The sequence below is a fragment of the Drosophila biarmipes genome, unplaced genomic scaffold (assembly GCF_025231255.1).
Source record: "Drosophila biarmipes strain raj3 unplaced genomic scaffold, RU_DBia_V1.1 ptg000022l, whole genome shotgun sequence".
Classification (NCBI taxonomy): Eukaryota; Metazoa; Arthropoda; class Insecta; order Diptera; family Drosophilidae; genus Drosophila; species Drosophila biarmipes.
In genome coordinates this window covers 1,130,146-1,147,179 of record NW_026114539.1, presented here as the reverse complement: position 1 = coordinate 1,147,179, position 17,034 = coordinate 1,130,146, and the positions used below count along the sequence as shown (strand labels likewise).

General features: G+C 38.7%; 1 pseudogene; it reads right to left on the bottom strand.

The window, feature by feature from the left end:
• Positions 1-7,875: 7,875 nt before the first annotated feature.
• Positions 7,876-12,049, bottom strand: LOC127012141 (protein Lilipod-like; annotated as a pseudogene).
• Between the last annotated feature and the right edge of the window lie 4,985 nt (positions 12,050-17,034).

The window sequence follows — 17,034 nt, the reverse complement described above, 5'->3', positions numbered from 1 at the left end:
CTGTAAGTTCATTTCTTGACGATCCGTACTGACGGTGGGCTTGTGCTAAAATTGGTATCCAAAATTGTTGTTCTCTTGTTTTTGAAATTCGATGTGGTAAAAAGCTTTTTATATCTGAATAATATTCCGGCTTTGGTTGATTTGATGGATCTCCTAGAGCTACCTGAGCTTGAAGTCCAGCTAGTTGAAGGGCCACCTTTTCACTGACCGGAAATTCGTCTTTCTGTAACAGCAATAAAAAGAAAGAGCAATATAGTCTTCCGTTTACATTGAAGCGATTGAAGCAAGCATCAAAGCATCACCCTTAGTAAACGTTGTATTTTAAAATAGTTTAATAAAAAATATTGTAGGATTTTTACTATTTTTTATCTGTTTGCTGAAAATATTTTGTTTCGTGCCGTGACAAAACCAGTGGCAAAGGTTGCCGCAATAAGTACAGAACAAGTTGGGCGGCGGAGAAGTGTCATGATTACTTTTCTTACTGATTTTATTAAGCATCGATCCGGGTTTATATACATGATTTGGGTTTACATGGATATTTACTTAGGTCTAGTTTAGATAAAATTGACAACATGGTTTATTATCAGTTTACAGCAATAATAGCCTAAATAAGCAACATCTACCAGATGAATTACATCTACCAGAAAAGTTTAGAACTATAATTTAAATAAGTTCAGAATGGGTTAAGAAAAGTATTGCATTATTTAAACAACATTTAAATTAGCTTTCCATTGATGCCAAACTTTACAGGAAGTAAGTTGAAATTATATGTATATTTAACATTTGTTTCGTCAAAATTCTTATGCCGACTAGTGTACGTTGGCTTAATTCAAAAAGTATTGGTCTCGTCAATTCCTTTTGATTAACCTAAAAAACAGTTGGCCACGTGTGTCCGTGTAAGCGCTGTGATCTCCGAAACTATTAGAGCTATTTTCAGATTTAGATTTCTTATCTTCGTCCATACCGCTTGTTTGTTCCGCCAATGTGCTAAACCAATGTGACGCCCACAAATTGCAAAAAATGTATTCCTCGTCAAAAGCTTTTCACTAGCGAAAAAAAAAAATTTTTTTTTGCCCACTTTTAGTTTTTGTAGCTTCGTATGCAGTGCATGCAAGTTTGTTACGAAAATGTGTCAAGTCCAATCTAACTTTGAGGGCTAAAAAAATTATTTGCTAACTTTAATTGTTTTTAATTGAAATGAGTTGGCCTTTACAATCTCGCTTTGCACCTTTTATATCTCTATCTTCCTATTTCCTTTTATGAATAAGTGTCAAATTAACATGCTTTTAATTTCATACAAAACATTGAAAAGTAAAACCTTTTGCCCTTATTATTTATTATATTATTATACTCTTGCAAAGGGGTTTAAATATTTTATTCAGAAGTTTACAACGCAATGAAATAGACCTTCTGAGAGTATAAATAATCTTGATCACTATCACTAGATGAGTCTATCTAGCCAGGTCCGTCCGTCCGCAAGCTAGTCTCTTCTACGCAAGCTAATCTCTTAGTTTTAAGGCCTGAAACTTTCCAAAAATTTTTCTTTTTTTAAGGCAATATACGAGTATATTGTTAGACCCAACGGATCGGACAACTATATCTTATAGCTTCCACAAGACTGATCGGGAAATTTTTTTTTTTTTATCAATATAATATTTTTAATATCAATATTATCTTAAAATATTGGGAATTTCGAGTTAAATTTAATAAAAATCGGACGCTCCTCATATAGCTGTCAAAGAAACGGTAAGAAAAAATAATGAAATAATTTTTTTTAATATCACTATTTAACATGGTGTTCCTACGTTGATTATCTCTTATAACTGCAAGGGTAGAGAAACATCGGCTTGCCAAAGTTAACTACCTTTTTTTGTTTTTATTTATTCACTTCTTAAACAACGCAACGTTGCTATTCTATTGCGCTCCAAAAATATAAAAGAAGTTGGGCATGTTGGCTTCCACTATTCCGTGCCGCTGTTGCCAATCCTAATAAGTAGTATAAGTTCAGAGTGATCGGCCGTACATTGCAAAATTCTGGAAATACATTTTTAAAGTAATGTCAAACCTAAATAGTCTTGATTTTACAAACATTTGAACTTGATATAAAATACCATATTAATATGAAAGAATATGAGTATGATATGAAAAAAGTTTGATTTGGAAAAATACTACACTGGTATCAAAAATAACATAATGTTGTCCGAAATTTGAAATGTGCGCATATAAATCCGGTATGAAAAGTACCATATTTATATGTTCGAAAATATGAAAGTGATATGGAAAGACAATGGTCCGAAATTTATATAAAGAACAAGAACAGTACAGCCGAGTGTCTTGACTATTAGATTCCCGTTACACAGCTAGTTGGTACGCCCTACACGCGTGGGTAGCATAGAAATTTAATCGTTATTGCCGTCTTCGGGCCTCAGAGTGGGTGCAACAAACTTTATTTAGGTTAATCGATAGGTGTTGAAGAAACCAATATATCTCAGTAAAAGTATTTATCGGTGCGTCTATGGGTGTTAAAGTAGGCTTTGAGTCAATATTATGTATTCAAGATAAAAAGTTTAATCTAGCATTAAAACTGTGTCTGATGGCCGTCAGAATCTAAATCTGAAACAAGGTCGGAAACATTTCCTACTACTTGTTACATATCGTACAGTGTAAGTGCTCGCACAACTTAAGATTTAATCACACGTGTTTGTGTGAGCACATTAAATAAAGGACTTTTAAACAAGGGAAACATCCGGAGCAGTACAAATTTTACGAATAGTAAAAAAGACAGGATCATAATGAAATAAAAGTTTTTCTAAAACATTAATTTTTTGAAGCGAAATATTTGAAAATCTTTAAAAAAGCATAAAAATTAAGTTCTTCAAGCTGAAATAAAAGCAAGCATAAAGCATTATAGCTAAACTCGAAGTTCAAGATCCAAACCCTCGAAGAGCTTTAACTCCAAATTGAACTTTGATAAATGCGTTTAAAAGAACACTTTAAGAAGAGAAGAGAAAAATTGATTCAGCTTAAAAATGAATAAAAAAAACAAGGCTGGGAATTCATGTTAATGAAAATAAAAAGTAGGAGCATTTCACTGCAAAATTTTTTGTTTTTATAAGTTGTGAGAAATAAACTATAATATTATCTTTGTCAATCACTATATATATTACTATATAACCTATTTGATTATTTATAAATCTGAAGTATTTCATATATGTAAAAAATGTATCTTTTAACAACAAAATGTTTAACTTAAAGAGCTCCAAGAGAACGTAGATGTTGTTTAGTAAGCTGCTGGTTATAGAAATATCCACTGTGTAAGGGATGAACAGTTCAACTATAATAACGTAAACGTCAGATGTTGTTGTGTTGCGCCTTACTTCAAAGACTCTTTTCTAGAGATCCGACTCATGTAGCTTGTGAGTATAATCAGGCAAGTGTATTTTGATTTTATGCGAGCCATACTTGATTGAAGGTTTGAGATACATCGAGAAATATTGCGCTGCATAATTCCCGAGGCTCAGGCTATGCGTAATTTTGATGCTAATCTGTTAAAATGCTTAAGTGTTTCATGTTTTTAACGGACGCCAAATTGATGAACAGTGATAACATTTTGAGCTCCTAAATTTGGTATTATGCGAGTTAGAAAGCCTTTTACGAACAACTTAAAAAGACACGATTATAAACTTATTAGATGACGGAATTGTGTGATCTTATCAGGGCTTCGGTATCATTATAATAATATTTTATTTCCATTTTCTCGGATAGAAACCGAGACTTATGATCCCAATGAAAAGCTTAAAAATAACCTCACCGCGCGTATCCTCTTTCGGTTTCAGTTTCCCAATGGCTTTTTCTATCTCCTCTGATTTGTAGAAGGAGAAATGAACCAGTCTCGGACCAGTATTGGAGTGACTGCTTTGATTGGAGAGCACAGACTTTTACTGATTGGCAAATGTTTTTCACGGTACCGCAGTCGTGCGTTTTCTGCTTCTTGCTTCAGGTCTCGGTTAAGTTTGCAGGTAGCTTTCTTAAGATGTTGTTTGGATGTTGGCAATGCTTTGTTTGCCTAGCACGTCACAGTCGCCTTTTATGTAAGCCGCTCAATTCGCAGATCAGGATTGAAGTGATTGGTTTGCACGTCCCTGCCTTGTGCTGTTGAGATAGTGAGCAAGAGCATCGGTAGAGCAGTCGATGTCCGCCTTGATTATGAACTGAGGCGTTAGTTTGATGTGTGAGCTTACATACTTTTTATATTTTAAACAATTGGTTCTTTACACCCCTGTTGGGGGTGATCTGAAGCTTTTGGGCTTTTAAGAAGAATAATAAGCACTGGTGAATGGTCTGATAACAGGTCCGGTAGCTCTTTTGCACTTATATTATGTAGTATGATTTTAGTCACCGAAAAGGCTATTAGGTCTAAAACTTCCCTGAAGTCTATTGGCCGGTATGTGGGCTGCCCGGGGATATATAATCTAATTTGTTGCTCGGTTTTATGATTGCATTATATAATTGTTTTTCTTTGGTAGTCACAAGGCGTGATCTAAGGCCAAGTTTTCTTAAGGCGCATCGACAATTTCTTTGGGGGTTAGGTCGGGCTGGATTCCTTTTAGTACCACTTTCAGGCCTTTCCTGTTTTTAGTTTGGGGCATGTAATGGCTTTTCCTAGCTTCCCCCAGGTATTTGGATACAACTCGAAAATGTTCTTCAGATTTAGTCTGAAACTTAGTTTCATATGTAACCCCGTTTGTGACGGAAACAACATGAAAGTTTCCGTCAGCGCAACCATTTTGTTGACCATGCGTTCGAGATTTCATCCCTTATGTAAAATGGTGGGGGCTTAGGTTTCGGTTGAGTCTCCTAAGCCTGTTCTTGTTCATTTTATGGTAGAAGCGCAAATCTATTACTATTGGATTTTCTGGGTAATTTAATTTCTATTAGGACATGGATGTACCGATCAAGTCCGGTCTGTATGGCCGGACCCGCTTGCTAAATTTTATTTTGGTTTTGATTTGTTGTCGTGGTTTTTGTTGCCGTTGTATTTAGAGCTGCGGTTGCAATCGATTCCGAAGTAATAGCCGTAGGGGTCGAAATTAATGGCGGGAAGGCTTTATATTGTTGACTTCACGCCGTCTAAGTAGAGTTAGAGTGGTGAGCAAGATCGTGCTCCTTGACCGTAGACCGTGAGAAGGATCGTTTTTTGCACTGAGCTATCACTCGTTAAGACATACGAGAAGTAACCGTCTCTTCTGCTCGCAGACCTTATTCCCTCTTTATTTTATTCGTAGCTAATTGAGCTTTTATTGGCCTAGCACTTATTTATTATTATAAGATACAATAATATAATAATAATTATGTACTAGTTTATGTCATTACACTAATTTTGTTAGTTTAAACCTATAATTCTTAGTCTTTTAGCGTCTTATTCACTTAATTAATCAACTTTCTTCCAATTTTCCCGGAGCTCGCACAGGACACGTCCGCTCTCTTCAGCTTCACAATTGGCATCTGCAAACTTCGGTCTAAAGTTATTTTATTATTTCTAAAACGTTCTTATTTCATTTCGATAACAGCGAAACGCGTTTGTTTTATTTTAATTTAACCTTAAAGTTTACGAAAACAATGGGTAATGATTTCAGTCAGAAGCTTGCAACGCAGTGAAGGAGACGTTTCCGACCCCATAAAACTTATATATTCTTGATCAGCACCGTTCGTCCTACGCAAACTAGACAAACAAAAGTTTTAAAGCTATCGAGCTGAAACGTTTTCCAAAAGTCCTCTCTTTTGTAGGTTGTTTGTATATAAGTCGGGACCAGCCGGATCAAAAGATCATCTCTAACAGTTCCCAAATTATAAAAAATTATATCTTTGGTTCTCTTCAACATTTAAGCTCCTACGCTTGGAAATAACATTTTTCAATTAGTTCGGAATTTTAAATATAATTTTGTCAAATTTGGACGATTATTTTATTTGACTGTAAAAGGGACGGTCGGGAATTGGTGGGAAAATAATATAAAACGAATTACAGCTTCGAAACTTTTTGTCATAATGTCTTATAATATTGGAAATATCACTCAATCTAGCAACAATCTTTAAAAATTTAAATGGTGTTATTAACGTTGATTATTTTTTAAAACTGTAAGGGTATATAAATTTCGACTTGATGGAGTTAACTTCCTTTCTTGTTTTTTGTTAATATTTATTCGATCTGTATAGTTTGTAGCCCCAACATCTTTTTTTTCCCAAGTATAGTATACGAGTATAGTAAATGTGTATATGGATTCGTCGGAAAGTATGTAACAGATAGAAGGAAGCGTTTCCGACCCCATAAAGTATATATTCTTGATCAGGATCACTAGTCGAGTCGATCTAGCTATGTCCTTCTGTCTGTCTGTCTGTCCGTATGAACGCTGAGATCTTGAAAACTATAAGAGCTAAAACAGGCAGACTTGGCACGCAGATCTCTGGGCTTCCTGCGCAGCGCAAGTTTGTTTCAGCGCCTTGCCACGCTCACTCTAACGACTACCAACGGCTTGAAAGCTAAAATCTGTCTGCTGCCCACATAACATCTACTGGAATAGCCGGTAGGAGGCGCCCTAAAATATCTCGTTGCTGGTTATATATCTACATTTCGCATTTGCTACCTTAGGCTGAGTAACGGGTATCTGATAGTCGAGGCACTCGACTCTCTTCCTTGTTTGACTTATACTTTTGGCTTGCGAATTAATTAATTAATGTGAGACACTTTTAAACTGTTTCCATATATTTCCTTTAATTTTGTGTCCGCTGGTTTTTCTTGCCACATAAGCAACTTTATAGTATTAAGGGACATTAAATTTCCGTTTACTTTGATACTGTCATTTTGAACTTTTACTTTTGTTTCCCTACGAATGGCCAGAAGAAACTTTTTTACAACTGTTTTTTTTTTCTTTTTTTGTTCTAGCAGCATATTTATGGTTTGCTTATCAGCATCTTTACCTGAGCGAAGGCTTATAACCTTTTTTTCGAGCCGCGCGTTGTCCTCGGTTATCGTCTGACTTCCAGAGAAATAGCCCCTAATCGCTTTGTAGCTCTTGTTAAGCCCTTTAACATCCGATTTAGTTTTATTTTTTTTCGGTTAATTTAGTAAAATGCCTTGTGTATTATATTATATCACATAAGTTTTTGACGCTTGTAAGTGTGTGATTGTGTAAATATTGGCTTACAGACTTGAGTATGCATTAAAATGAAATAAAGGCGCCTTTATCGATGCGCTACTTACGGAACATTGTTAAAACCTTGTATAAATAACTCAAAAATACATTGATAAATAGCGAATAACATGTATGAAAAGGAATTCAACACTTGACTGCGAACGACAAGAAATTGAGTGAAATACACGAGACTATAGCCTACAACTATTGCAAACGGTTGACTGCGGCTCATGTTGCACTATAACATTCTCTATTCGCTCGTTAATATCGACGAGATTTTTAAAAATACATATAGCTTGGAACGCGAGTGCCTCTCTAAACTGGCGGCACGGTGATATGCGGCTCACCTTCTAGAAGAGGACTCTCAGTATAAAGTACAACGATTAAGCACAACAGTTAACAGCGAAACATTTAAATATTAGTATCAGTTCTGCACCACTACACGTGATCATATAACATGTAAAGGTATATTATATAGGTTCAGCTGCCCATCTCCCATGCTTTGCTTATTCCTCAACATTTCATTTCGGTTGCCTTGAGACTAGCGGGAATATTGCGACTGCGCCTACGACCAAGATTACGATACTTGGTATAAACTAGTTATGCTCTTCTACGGCGACTCGACAAGGCGCTGCACCATGTGGCGGTGGGCACAGAACGCATTGTCGTGTCGCTTGAGCCAATATCAGTTGATAAATCTCATGTAGTTAGTAAAGAGCACATAGTTCTCCAATAACTGGGCTCTCAGCTCCCGTCGCACCGGGGCCGAGAACTTGTTGGCCAGGAAGAGGGCCATGGTGGTTCCGACGGTCTGGCGCCGCTTGGGACAGACGTTCCGCATAGAGAGCGTGCTGTAGAAGCCCACCACCGGCGCCCAAGTAGAAGGTTAGACAGGCCGGCGCCAAAGAGTCCCAGCTTCGACAGTGAAGAGATGCCCAGCGTAAATTGCCGTGTGCTTAGTGGTAGCGCCTTGATGCCTATGAGCAGCTCCAGAATGTTTTACACCACCAGCAGAATGTCTCCCATGGAAAGCAGCAGCAGCAGCATGGCCAGCGGATAGACGAAGGTGCGTTGGAAGGTGCTCGATTTGCGCAGCTTGTGCAGTTCGCCCACTTCGCTGGCCATCGCCTTGCACTGGTAGAGGTGAGCCTGCGATTACTGCAGGGGCGGCTGGGGGAAGATGGTGCGCCCACGACCGTTTCCAATGCCATCGACCAGGCGTCCACCATTGGCGGCATCCGAGATGCTCACGTTGTGCAGCTCGATGGGCCAGTTTCCGCTCCACGCTCGCCTCCTCCATATGGAAGGCGTTGAACTCCTCGTTGACGTCGCGCAGCAGCAGGTCGAACCAGCGCCTGGTTCACAACGCCAAACAGACGCACAAATCCGTAGGCAAATCAGTATAAGCATCACGCCCAGAGAAGAGACACACGAATAAAGGAATGGTGAGCACTGCCCACTGAACAGTGACAGATTCGAAAAGAGAAATACGTGGTTCAACAGGCCCTGTATAAGCGAACTGTTGAGCCTCTTCGCATAGTAGCTGTTGGGATACAAGAGCAGCACCTCGTTGCTGACGATGGAAACGGGCAGCAGCATGGCAGCCTCTTCGGCAACGGCCAGTGTGAATGTGTAGAACCAAAAGCTTATCCGATAGACCAGCACTTCGTACTCGTCATTCGAATAGAGATCGTCACGGTCGTGCCGCCGAAAACGTGATACAATCACATAAGAGCTGAAGTACAGCTCCAGGGGACTCGTGCCCTGAATTAAGAGCTCCGTGGCGCTGTGTGATCAATTTTAGTTAACTAATTGCGTCCGAAGCGTTAAACATTTTTAGTATTATGTAGTTGGTAGATTTTTATACCCGTTACTTATTGAGTAAAAGGACATACTATATTCGTCGGAAGCGTTTCCGACCCCATAAAGAGTTCAAAATTCCGCCAGGACTTGAAGTTGCCGCCGAATATTAAAATGGCAGAGCGTTCGATAGGTATTCCTAAGCAACTCTGGTCCCACAATTTTCGATAGCCAAGCCTTGCTGACTGGCGCATCTCGATGTTACGCCCTTTTCCGTTTTGAACTTTGGCCGTGTGAGGATCGTTCTCGCTAAAACATATTTTCATCGTGAAAAATATCAGACATCCCCAGCCGTTTTGAAGGTTTTCTTTCACCAGGCAACCACGGCAACCTTGCCGTTGAATCAACAAAGAGAATTCTGGGAAATCGAAATACTCCTTCTGGTGGTTCCTGTTTTCCTGGAATCGTGCGAAATTCTTGGAAGTCGTGGTACTCCTTCTCTTGACTCCAGTTTTCCTAGAAAAAAGTCGCTAAAGAGCAACAACGAGATCGTCAGCATTGTGGAAAATTCTTGGAAGCCGAGGCACTCCTTCTAGTGGGTCGTTTTCCTGGAAAAAACCCTAAAGCGCAACAACGTGATCATCAGCGTCGAGGAATATTCTTGGAAGTCGAGATACTCCTTCCCTTGGCTCCAGTTTTCCAGAAAAAAGTCTCTAAAGCGCATCAACGTGATCATCAGCGTCGAAGAAACTTATCAGAAGTCGAGTTACTCCTTCTCGTGGTTTTAGTTTTCCTGGAAAAAGTCCATAAAGCGCACCATCGGGATCTTCGGCAGTTCCATCAGCTTTTCTTAGTGCACCCTGTATCACAGATACATACACACAACAGTGCAGCCCTCTGCTGAAAGTGCACAAGTGGCGCACGCCTGTTATTAATTCTAGTTAAAGCAACATTTAAATTTAAAATCTTTAAATTAAAATTAAATTAAACAACTAAATTTAAAGTAAAAGTAAATTTAAAGTAAAGTTAAAGAAGTAAAGTAATTTAAATTATCCCAAATACTAGTGTAATCAAATAATTTGTAATGCAGTAAGCAATCTCGAAATGAGAGCCCCTGGAAGTGTTTTTCACAATTCTTTCTACAGTCAATTGATATGCAGTTTTACAATTTATAAACAAAATAACAGCCAATAATACAACAAATTGAAAGCGCTTTCAACGTTGGATGTGGTGGGTAAGTGATCGGCTCCGGTCGTCATGCTACATATTTTGATTGACTGTTTATAATAATATTCCAATGTCCTTAATATTATAAAATAAATTCCCTCTGGATTAATTATTTGCTCAGTTAAATTTAATAATCAAAATTAATGTTTAAATTTGGATAGCATTTATTTGATTCGGTATGACTTTAGAATTCAACTTTATATGATACTCAACTTTGTAACTTTAATGATCATTATTACCGTTTTATACATATTAAACCTATTATAAACATGAATTGCTAAATTTCTTTACTAACGGAAGCTTGCATCAATGAAGATGGTTAGGTGTTAGGGATCACAAACCTCTGTCAGGTTATGCGGTGATCATGGTAGGGTGGGCAATGTCAGCGGCAAATAACATCATCGCTGCTGACACCGACACACATACATCAGCTGTTGCCATTCCATCTAGGCAGCACTCTTCTTTTCAGGTATTCCCTCCCTCTTTATCCCTCTATTAATTCTGTCCTCCTACAATTTTACCTCAAAGTGAGTTCGCACGCGAATTAAAATAGGATATTGTATAGCACTGTGGATCAAATTTGCAATTCACTCCCTTTACCGACGAAAAAATGAGCCGGAACCAGCGAGTGCCCCACTTGAAGCTACACCCACCATCTTTCGATGCTGCTAGAATCATTTGTGATATGCTACAATATATCCTGGATCAGGGTCACTAGCAGAGTCGATCTAGCCATGTCCGTCTGTCTGTCTGTCCATTCATACGAAGAGTTCTCGGAAACTATGAAAACAAGAACAGCTAAACTTGGTATGCAGATTCCTGGGCTTCCTGCGCAGCGCAAGTTTGTTTCCGCGAACATCTGTACCGCCTACAACTTTTATGATAGAAACAAAATTTTAACAGATATGTGTTTGTCTCATCAATACCTATCGACTTACTAAAAATGTGCCACGCTCTCTAACGCCCACCAAGGGTTATAGCGCTTAAATCTGTCTGCCGCCCGCATAGCATCTACTTAAATAGCCGGTAGGTGGCGACCTAAAATTTCACTTTGCTGATTATATATCTCCATTTCCCGTTTGCTCCCTTAAGCTGAGTAACGGGTATCTGATAGTCCTAATAGTCCCCCTCCTGCAATGTTTTGAGACACATTATCCAACTTCCGCTATTGTGATGCCTGCAGCGGTGGTATATATATATACCCTTATATTTACCCGATTAGTAGTATGCTCTATTTTAATACAAAACGTACCTAGCACCCTGCAGTGCACTATGGGAAATTTTACCCCTTTTTGTGGCATTAATTAATAACTTAAAAACAAAGCCACATTTAAAAGTTTTGTTTTTTTAAAGGAAAAAAAAATAGACATGGGCGTGGTCCCGCTTTTTTTAAAGAATATTTTTTTTATTTTTGTTCTTTTATAAAAAGACCGAATTTTACTTTTTATTACCATTATAATTCTTAAAAAATACTAAAATCCTTTATATCTACGTTAAGTGAAATGATGTTGTAAAATTGTTTGTTATTTAATATTTAGTAACAAAGAAAGATGGGTACGGTTTTTTAAGCTAACGTTAGAAGTGAAACTTACCAGCAAATAAACAGTATTAGATTGGAGTCTTAAAAGCCAAATTTTAGAGAAAGTGCGCAAAAGTGCACTTTTATACTAACTGAACCTAATGAGAATTTAATGCTCTACATGATAAAAAAGGTTATAGAGGTGGAGCGAGCTAGACTCACTTTGTAGCTCTTTTTAAAAATAAAAATTAATTTAAAGATTTTGTTTTTTTTTATGTTAGAACTTACACACAAGCACCATAATCAATAAATACAATATCAAGGTCAAATACACAAGTTACAAGCCTCTCTGATTAAATGGCATTTCAAAAACGGCAGTCCTTTGTAAGCAAACCATTTTTAACCATTTTAACTTTTAAGAATAATTGGTGATTTACTAGAGCGTCCACCTCGTTGAAATAAAAATAGACTTTAACAGCTTAACGTAACAGTGGTGCAATCTGTTAAACTTTTCTGTTAGTAACATTGGAGATTGATGTTATCTTAATCCATTCTGATATTCAAAATCAATTTCAAACCACTTTTGAAAAATGGATTTTGGCCAAAAAAAAGTGGTACAACTTCACATAGTGCAGTGGTGGCAGCTACCCGATGGGATCATCGAGTGTTAGGCAACTCACTGCGGCTGGGACCAGCTGATGGTTACCACCACTAGTCTTCTTTACTTCTTCCCACGCCCGTTCATCTCGTCCACGCTTCCTTAACTTTTCCCGGTTTTCCACAACTTTCGTCGAAAAAATGAGTGAAAACTGCATTCAGTTTTTTACAAAACTAAATGCTGGTTCTTGTGAGATACGCTGGGCCACTGCGGATCCTCCGTGTTTTCTGCGGTCAGTTAGCACAGCGTCGTCGTTTGGCCGTAAGTTTTTTTATTGCGGGTGTCTTAGGAAGCAAAACTTTTTTTTTGAGTCTGATTTCCCCTTTGCTCCCTTAAGGTGAGTAACGATTTTCTGATAGTCGAGGCACTTGATTAAAACGTTCTTCCTTGTTTTGATTATCTTCATGCCAAAAATGGTAAGAATCGAATCGGATAAAGCAAATCAAAAAAATCGCCGCTAGGTGGCGGCGTTGGGGTGTGCGACTGTGGACCGTCTTGTTTTCAATTTACCTCCGCTGTAAATCATTTTTTGTAAAAATATTTTTTGAAAAATAATTAGATCACTTTATTTGATCAGACTTTTTGGACAGCAATCTTTATATCTCAAATGGTTTTTTTCGTTTTTTAAAACATTTTTGTGTTATAAGCAGAGGACCGCATTTATTGTGGCCAAGTGATACAATGTGTTTGAAAATATTATAATGCACAATACTTAGTTCAGTCTTCATTTGGTATTACCTACAACTATAATTGTTCTCGCCTGGCACAAACTTTAGAGATTGAGCCACCAAGAAAATATTTTATCAAATCTTACATGGACAGAAATTATTTTATATAGTTTATTATTTTTAAACTAATGGTGACCTTGAACAAAGTTGTAGTGTAGCCCTCTGGCGTTTAAAAGGCACTTTTGTAAAACGGCACGCATTTTTAATGAGCCGTTAAGAAAATAGAGCCTCAAACTATGCTTGCCCCTAAACTATTCTTACCTAAACTAGACAAGGAAATTTATAATTCTCGTTGTACATTAAGTACAGGGTGTATGTGCAGAACTACGGAACCGCCAAATTATATACAGAAAAAATATAGCTGGAGAGATGTAAATACAAGATGTATAAAAGATTTATGTATGATTTTATTGAGCTTAGATCCAGGCTTGTGTAAATAATTCGAGGGTACAAGGATATTTACTATTCAATGGTCAATGGAGATTTTCAGTTTCCAAAAAAAAAGCCTCTATCATATGGTCGGGTTACAGTTTCCCAAGGACTATGACTGATTAAGCACTGTTACTAAAAAGTTACTTTGAAGAATGTAATCCTTTTAGGAATTAATTAGTTATCAACTCAACTCGGCGGTTCTGTATAATGTCTATGTCGCCGCTCCACGCGTTCCCACGCGCTGATAGCTGTCTAGATGGAAATGAGCGTGGAGTTGTAGAGAAGACGTTGTAGTTCAGATAAGGGCGAACGAGCCTTTAAGATCTACTGTAGGTTTTTGGCATTTCGTCAGTGGCTACCCGATTGCAATTAGAAGCTTTTCCCTCTCATTTAAGCTTAGCACCATGGAATTAAAAACATCTTAATTTTCCCTTTATCTGTAGGTCTGTCTGTCCGTCGGTCTGTCTGTGTGACCACTGTGATTTAGGAAACTAGTGCAATATCGGAAACAGCTGGTTTAACAAATGCAGGTCTCCCGTGCACTCATTTTTCTCGTATAGGCAAAAATACAAAAAACAATTCTACTATCTAATTCTACATTTACAAAATAATAATAAAAATACCTTTGTCAATGTTTCTTCATTTCGCTTTAATCTCCTTGATTGAATCGAAACGCATACCCCGAAGCGCTCTAGTGAATAAGGCGAATACGGTGGTTGCTTAAATTTATGAGTCGATTTTTTGGCGAAATGGTCACGATGACCGAGTACAGTGAGAGGCCGTGCATTATTGTGATGCAAAAACCCTAAAGTTGTTGTTTCCCATAATTCTAATATTTTTAGACGAATAGCTTCATGCTCATTATATAATTCTGTTATTAACTACAAAAAGCGTTAAAGATCCAGTGGAAGCTGCTGGCTTTTAGTTTTATATGTACTTTGTTGCGTTCGATGTGTCTTCTCCGTGTTAATCGTCCGTCAAGGTGGATGCCGAGATACGTTATATCGTTGACTTGCGGAATCTGCGTATTATTCAATGTTAGTGGAGGGCATTTTTGCCTGCTGAGAGTAAAATTTATGTGTTTACATTTTTGTTCATTTTTATTTTAATCCGCCAAAGAAGTAGCATCCGCTATACTACATGGAGGTGGGCTAGCTGTGTTGTGGCTTGGCTTAAGGACCTCGAACGTCTTAAAATTATGGTGTCATCAGCAAACGTGAATGTTTTTAGCTGGTCGTTAGTGGATACATCCGCTGTGTATAGGAATAAACTAATTGGTCTGTAGGATGACGGAATGGTGTGGCCTTTTCCGGGCTTTGGTATAATAATGATAATAGTTTTTTTTTCCATTTTTTCGGATAGTAGCCGAGAGAGCAGAGTTTGGAAATTCAATTAATATTTTTGGGGTTATTTGGTCACAGCCAGGTGCATTTTTTTTTGTTTCAGTGCCCCAAAGACGTTGAAGCTAGAAGGATTACCCCATGTAACTCTATTGTGGCCAGTGGCATTAGAACGAATCGCGGAAATGTTAGACAAACACTTGGAAGTTGAGAAATTAACAGATTCCTTTCGTTGTGCATTGCTTGCGGCAAGCATCCGTCCCCGTCCAACCTTTCCTTCCATAGAGCTTGAAGAAATATTTTGAGTTTGGTAACGTCGGATGAGATGAATCCGAGTGGGTCGTAAACCTTGGCTATCATGGATAAGATACTTCGTTTTGTGATCGGTTTATCGTGTAAATTATGTGCGAAGTGCGAAGAGCACCACTTTCGAATCGGAAAATTACCCTTTGCCAATAGTTCCTTTACTTGTAGACGGATGGGGATGGCTTCCTCTACGGAAGCTGCTGCATTGCTCAAATTGCTAGAAAGGTAGCGGGCTTTGTTCCGTACGTTACGGTATCCAACTTTTATGTCCTTATTTCTTCATCGGGATGATCGCGCCATAGGATGCACTGAAGAAATTGCAAATATCGCCGCATATAGCAACTCTGAGAAGACGAAATTTTATGAGAATGTTAAGAGCTTAGGTTGTATCGACGGGCCCGTATGTAACAGATCATTCAGAGATACTCCTGACGTAGATTTGGCTGATCCGTCGAAAACCACACGCAATTTTGTCGTAGAGCTATACGGTTTCTCAACGAAACGATGCGGCAAATAGAATTGCGGGAGATCATGCTGTTTGGAAGCCAGTGACATATGGCCCAGCTCGATGTATTCGCGCATGAAAGCATAGTACTTCAGTTTAGTTTGAAGGTTTTTTGCCAGTTTGACTTCGAGCGCCTTGAATCGTCTAAGTGCGTGTTGAAAGGAATCTCCTAACGTGTCAGTGCTGAATTTAGTCGGCAACCTTACAGAGTACTGACCCGACTGAAGTCTAGAGTAGCCCTGCAGAAACTGCTGCTCGCATATTTCGTCGTCAGCGAATGTTGTGGGAGATTCGCCGCAGGAATTGTCGATATCCCAGAATCTTTTGACGATCTCTGATAAGGAATCATCCTCAAAATTAGGAATGAAAGGCGGCGAGAGATGAATAGCTGTTGCAAACGAGATAATGTCCACCATAAGCCACCCTGCCTAGCTTGGTCTTTTGGAGAATTGGTAAGTTATCTGCCATTCGAATTTGGCCTACACAGATTGGGTCGAAAAAAATACTGGCCCCAAGCAATAAATCTATTCCCTGAGATTTAAAAAACATGGGGATATGTTTTTGGGAACGCTGTAGCTGGAGATATCGAAGGCAAAGCTCGGCTGTTATTGATCGAGTTATAACCGCTGGGAAGGATATGGTGAATCTCTTGTCACAGGTTTAAGCTACAATGTCAGCTGACAAGTTAGATGCGATCGTTGACTCGCCAATTCCGGATATCCTGCATGGTGAACCTTGATCTGGAGCTGGATAGCTTGACGCATGGTGATAAAGTTGAGTTGGGATCCTGAATCCAACAGAGCACGGCATGGTATATATACGCCTGAATGGCTTTTTGCATAAACGATTGCAGTAGGACTTGTTGAACACGTTCCTAGCGTTGTGGAGTGGAAGTTAAGGGCGCCGAAAAATCTGGTATACTTGGCTGAGATGCGATTGCAAGTTGCGAGCCAGGTGCACATGAGACAGGTGATTGAGCCGCTATGGGGGCCATATGCAGTAGAGAATGGTGCTTCTGTTGACAGTGCCTGCAATCCCCTGAGCGATATTGCTGCAAGCCATGACCTTTCCGGAGACACTTTAGGCACAGGTTTAAGCGATGGCTTCCTTGTGAAGTAAGCTTCGGGACAAATTTATGAATGGTGGGCCTTTCACGATATTGTGATCCTTAGAATCGCCAAAGGTACAAAGTGGTTGGTTTCTGGTGTTTGTGGCAATTAAAGAGCTTCGATTTAATTTATGGCTCACTTGAAGGCTAGGTGTGGGTACCGTAGCGCTGTTAAGATTTTCCAGCATGCGACATCTTCGTTCTAGAAAGGTTCACATATC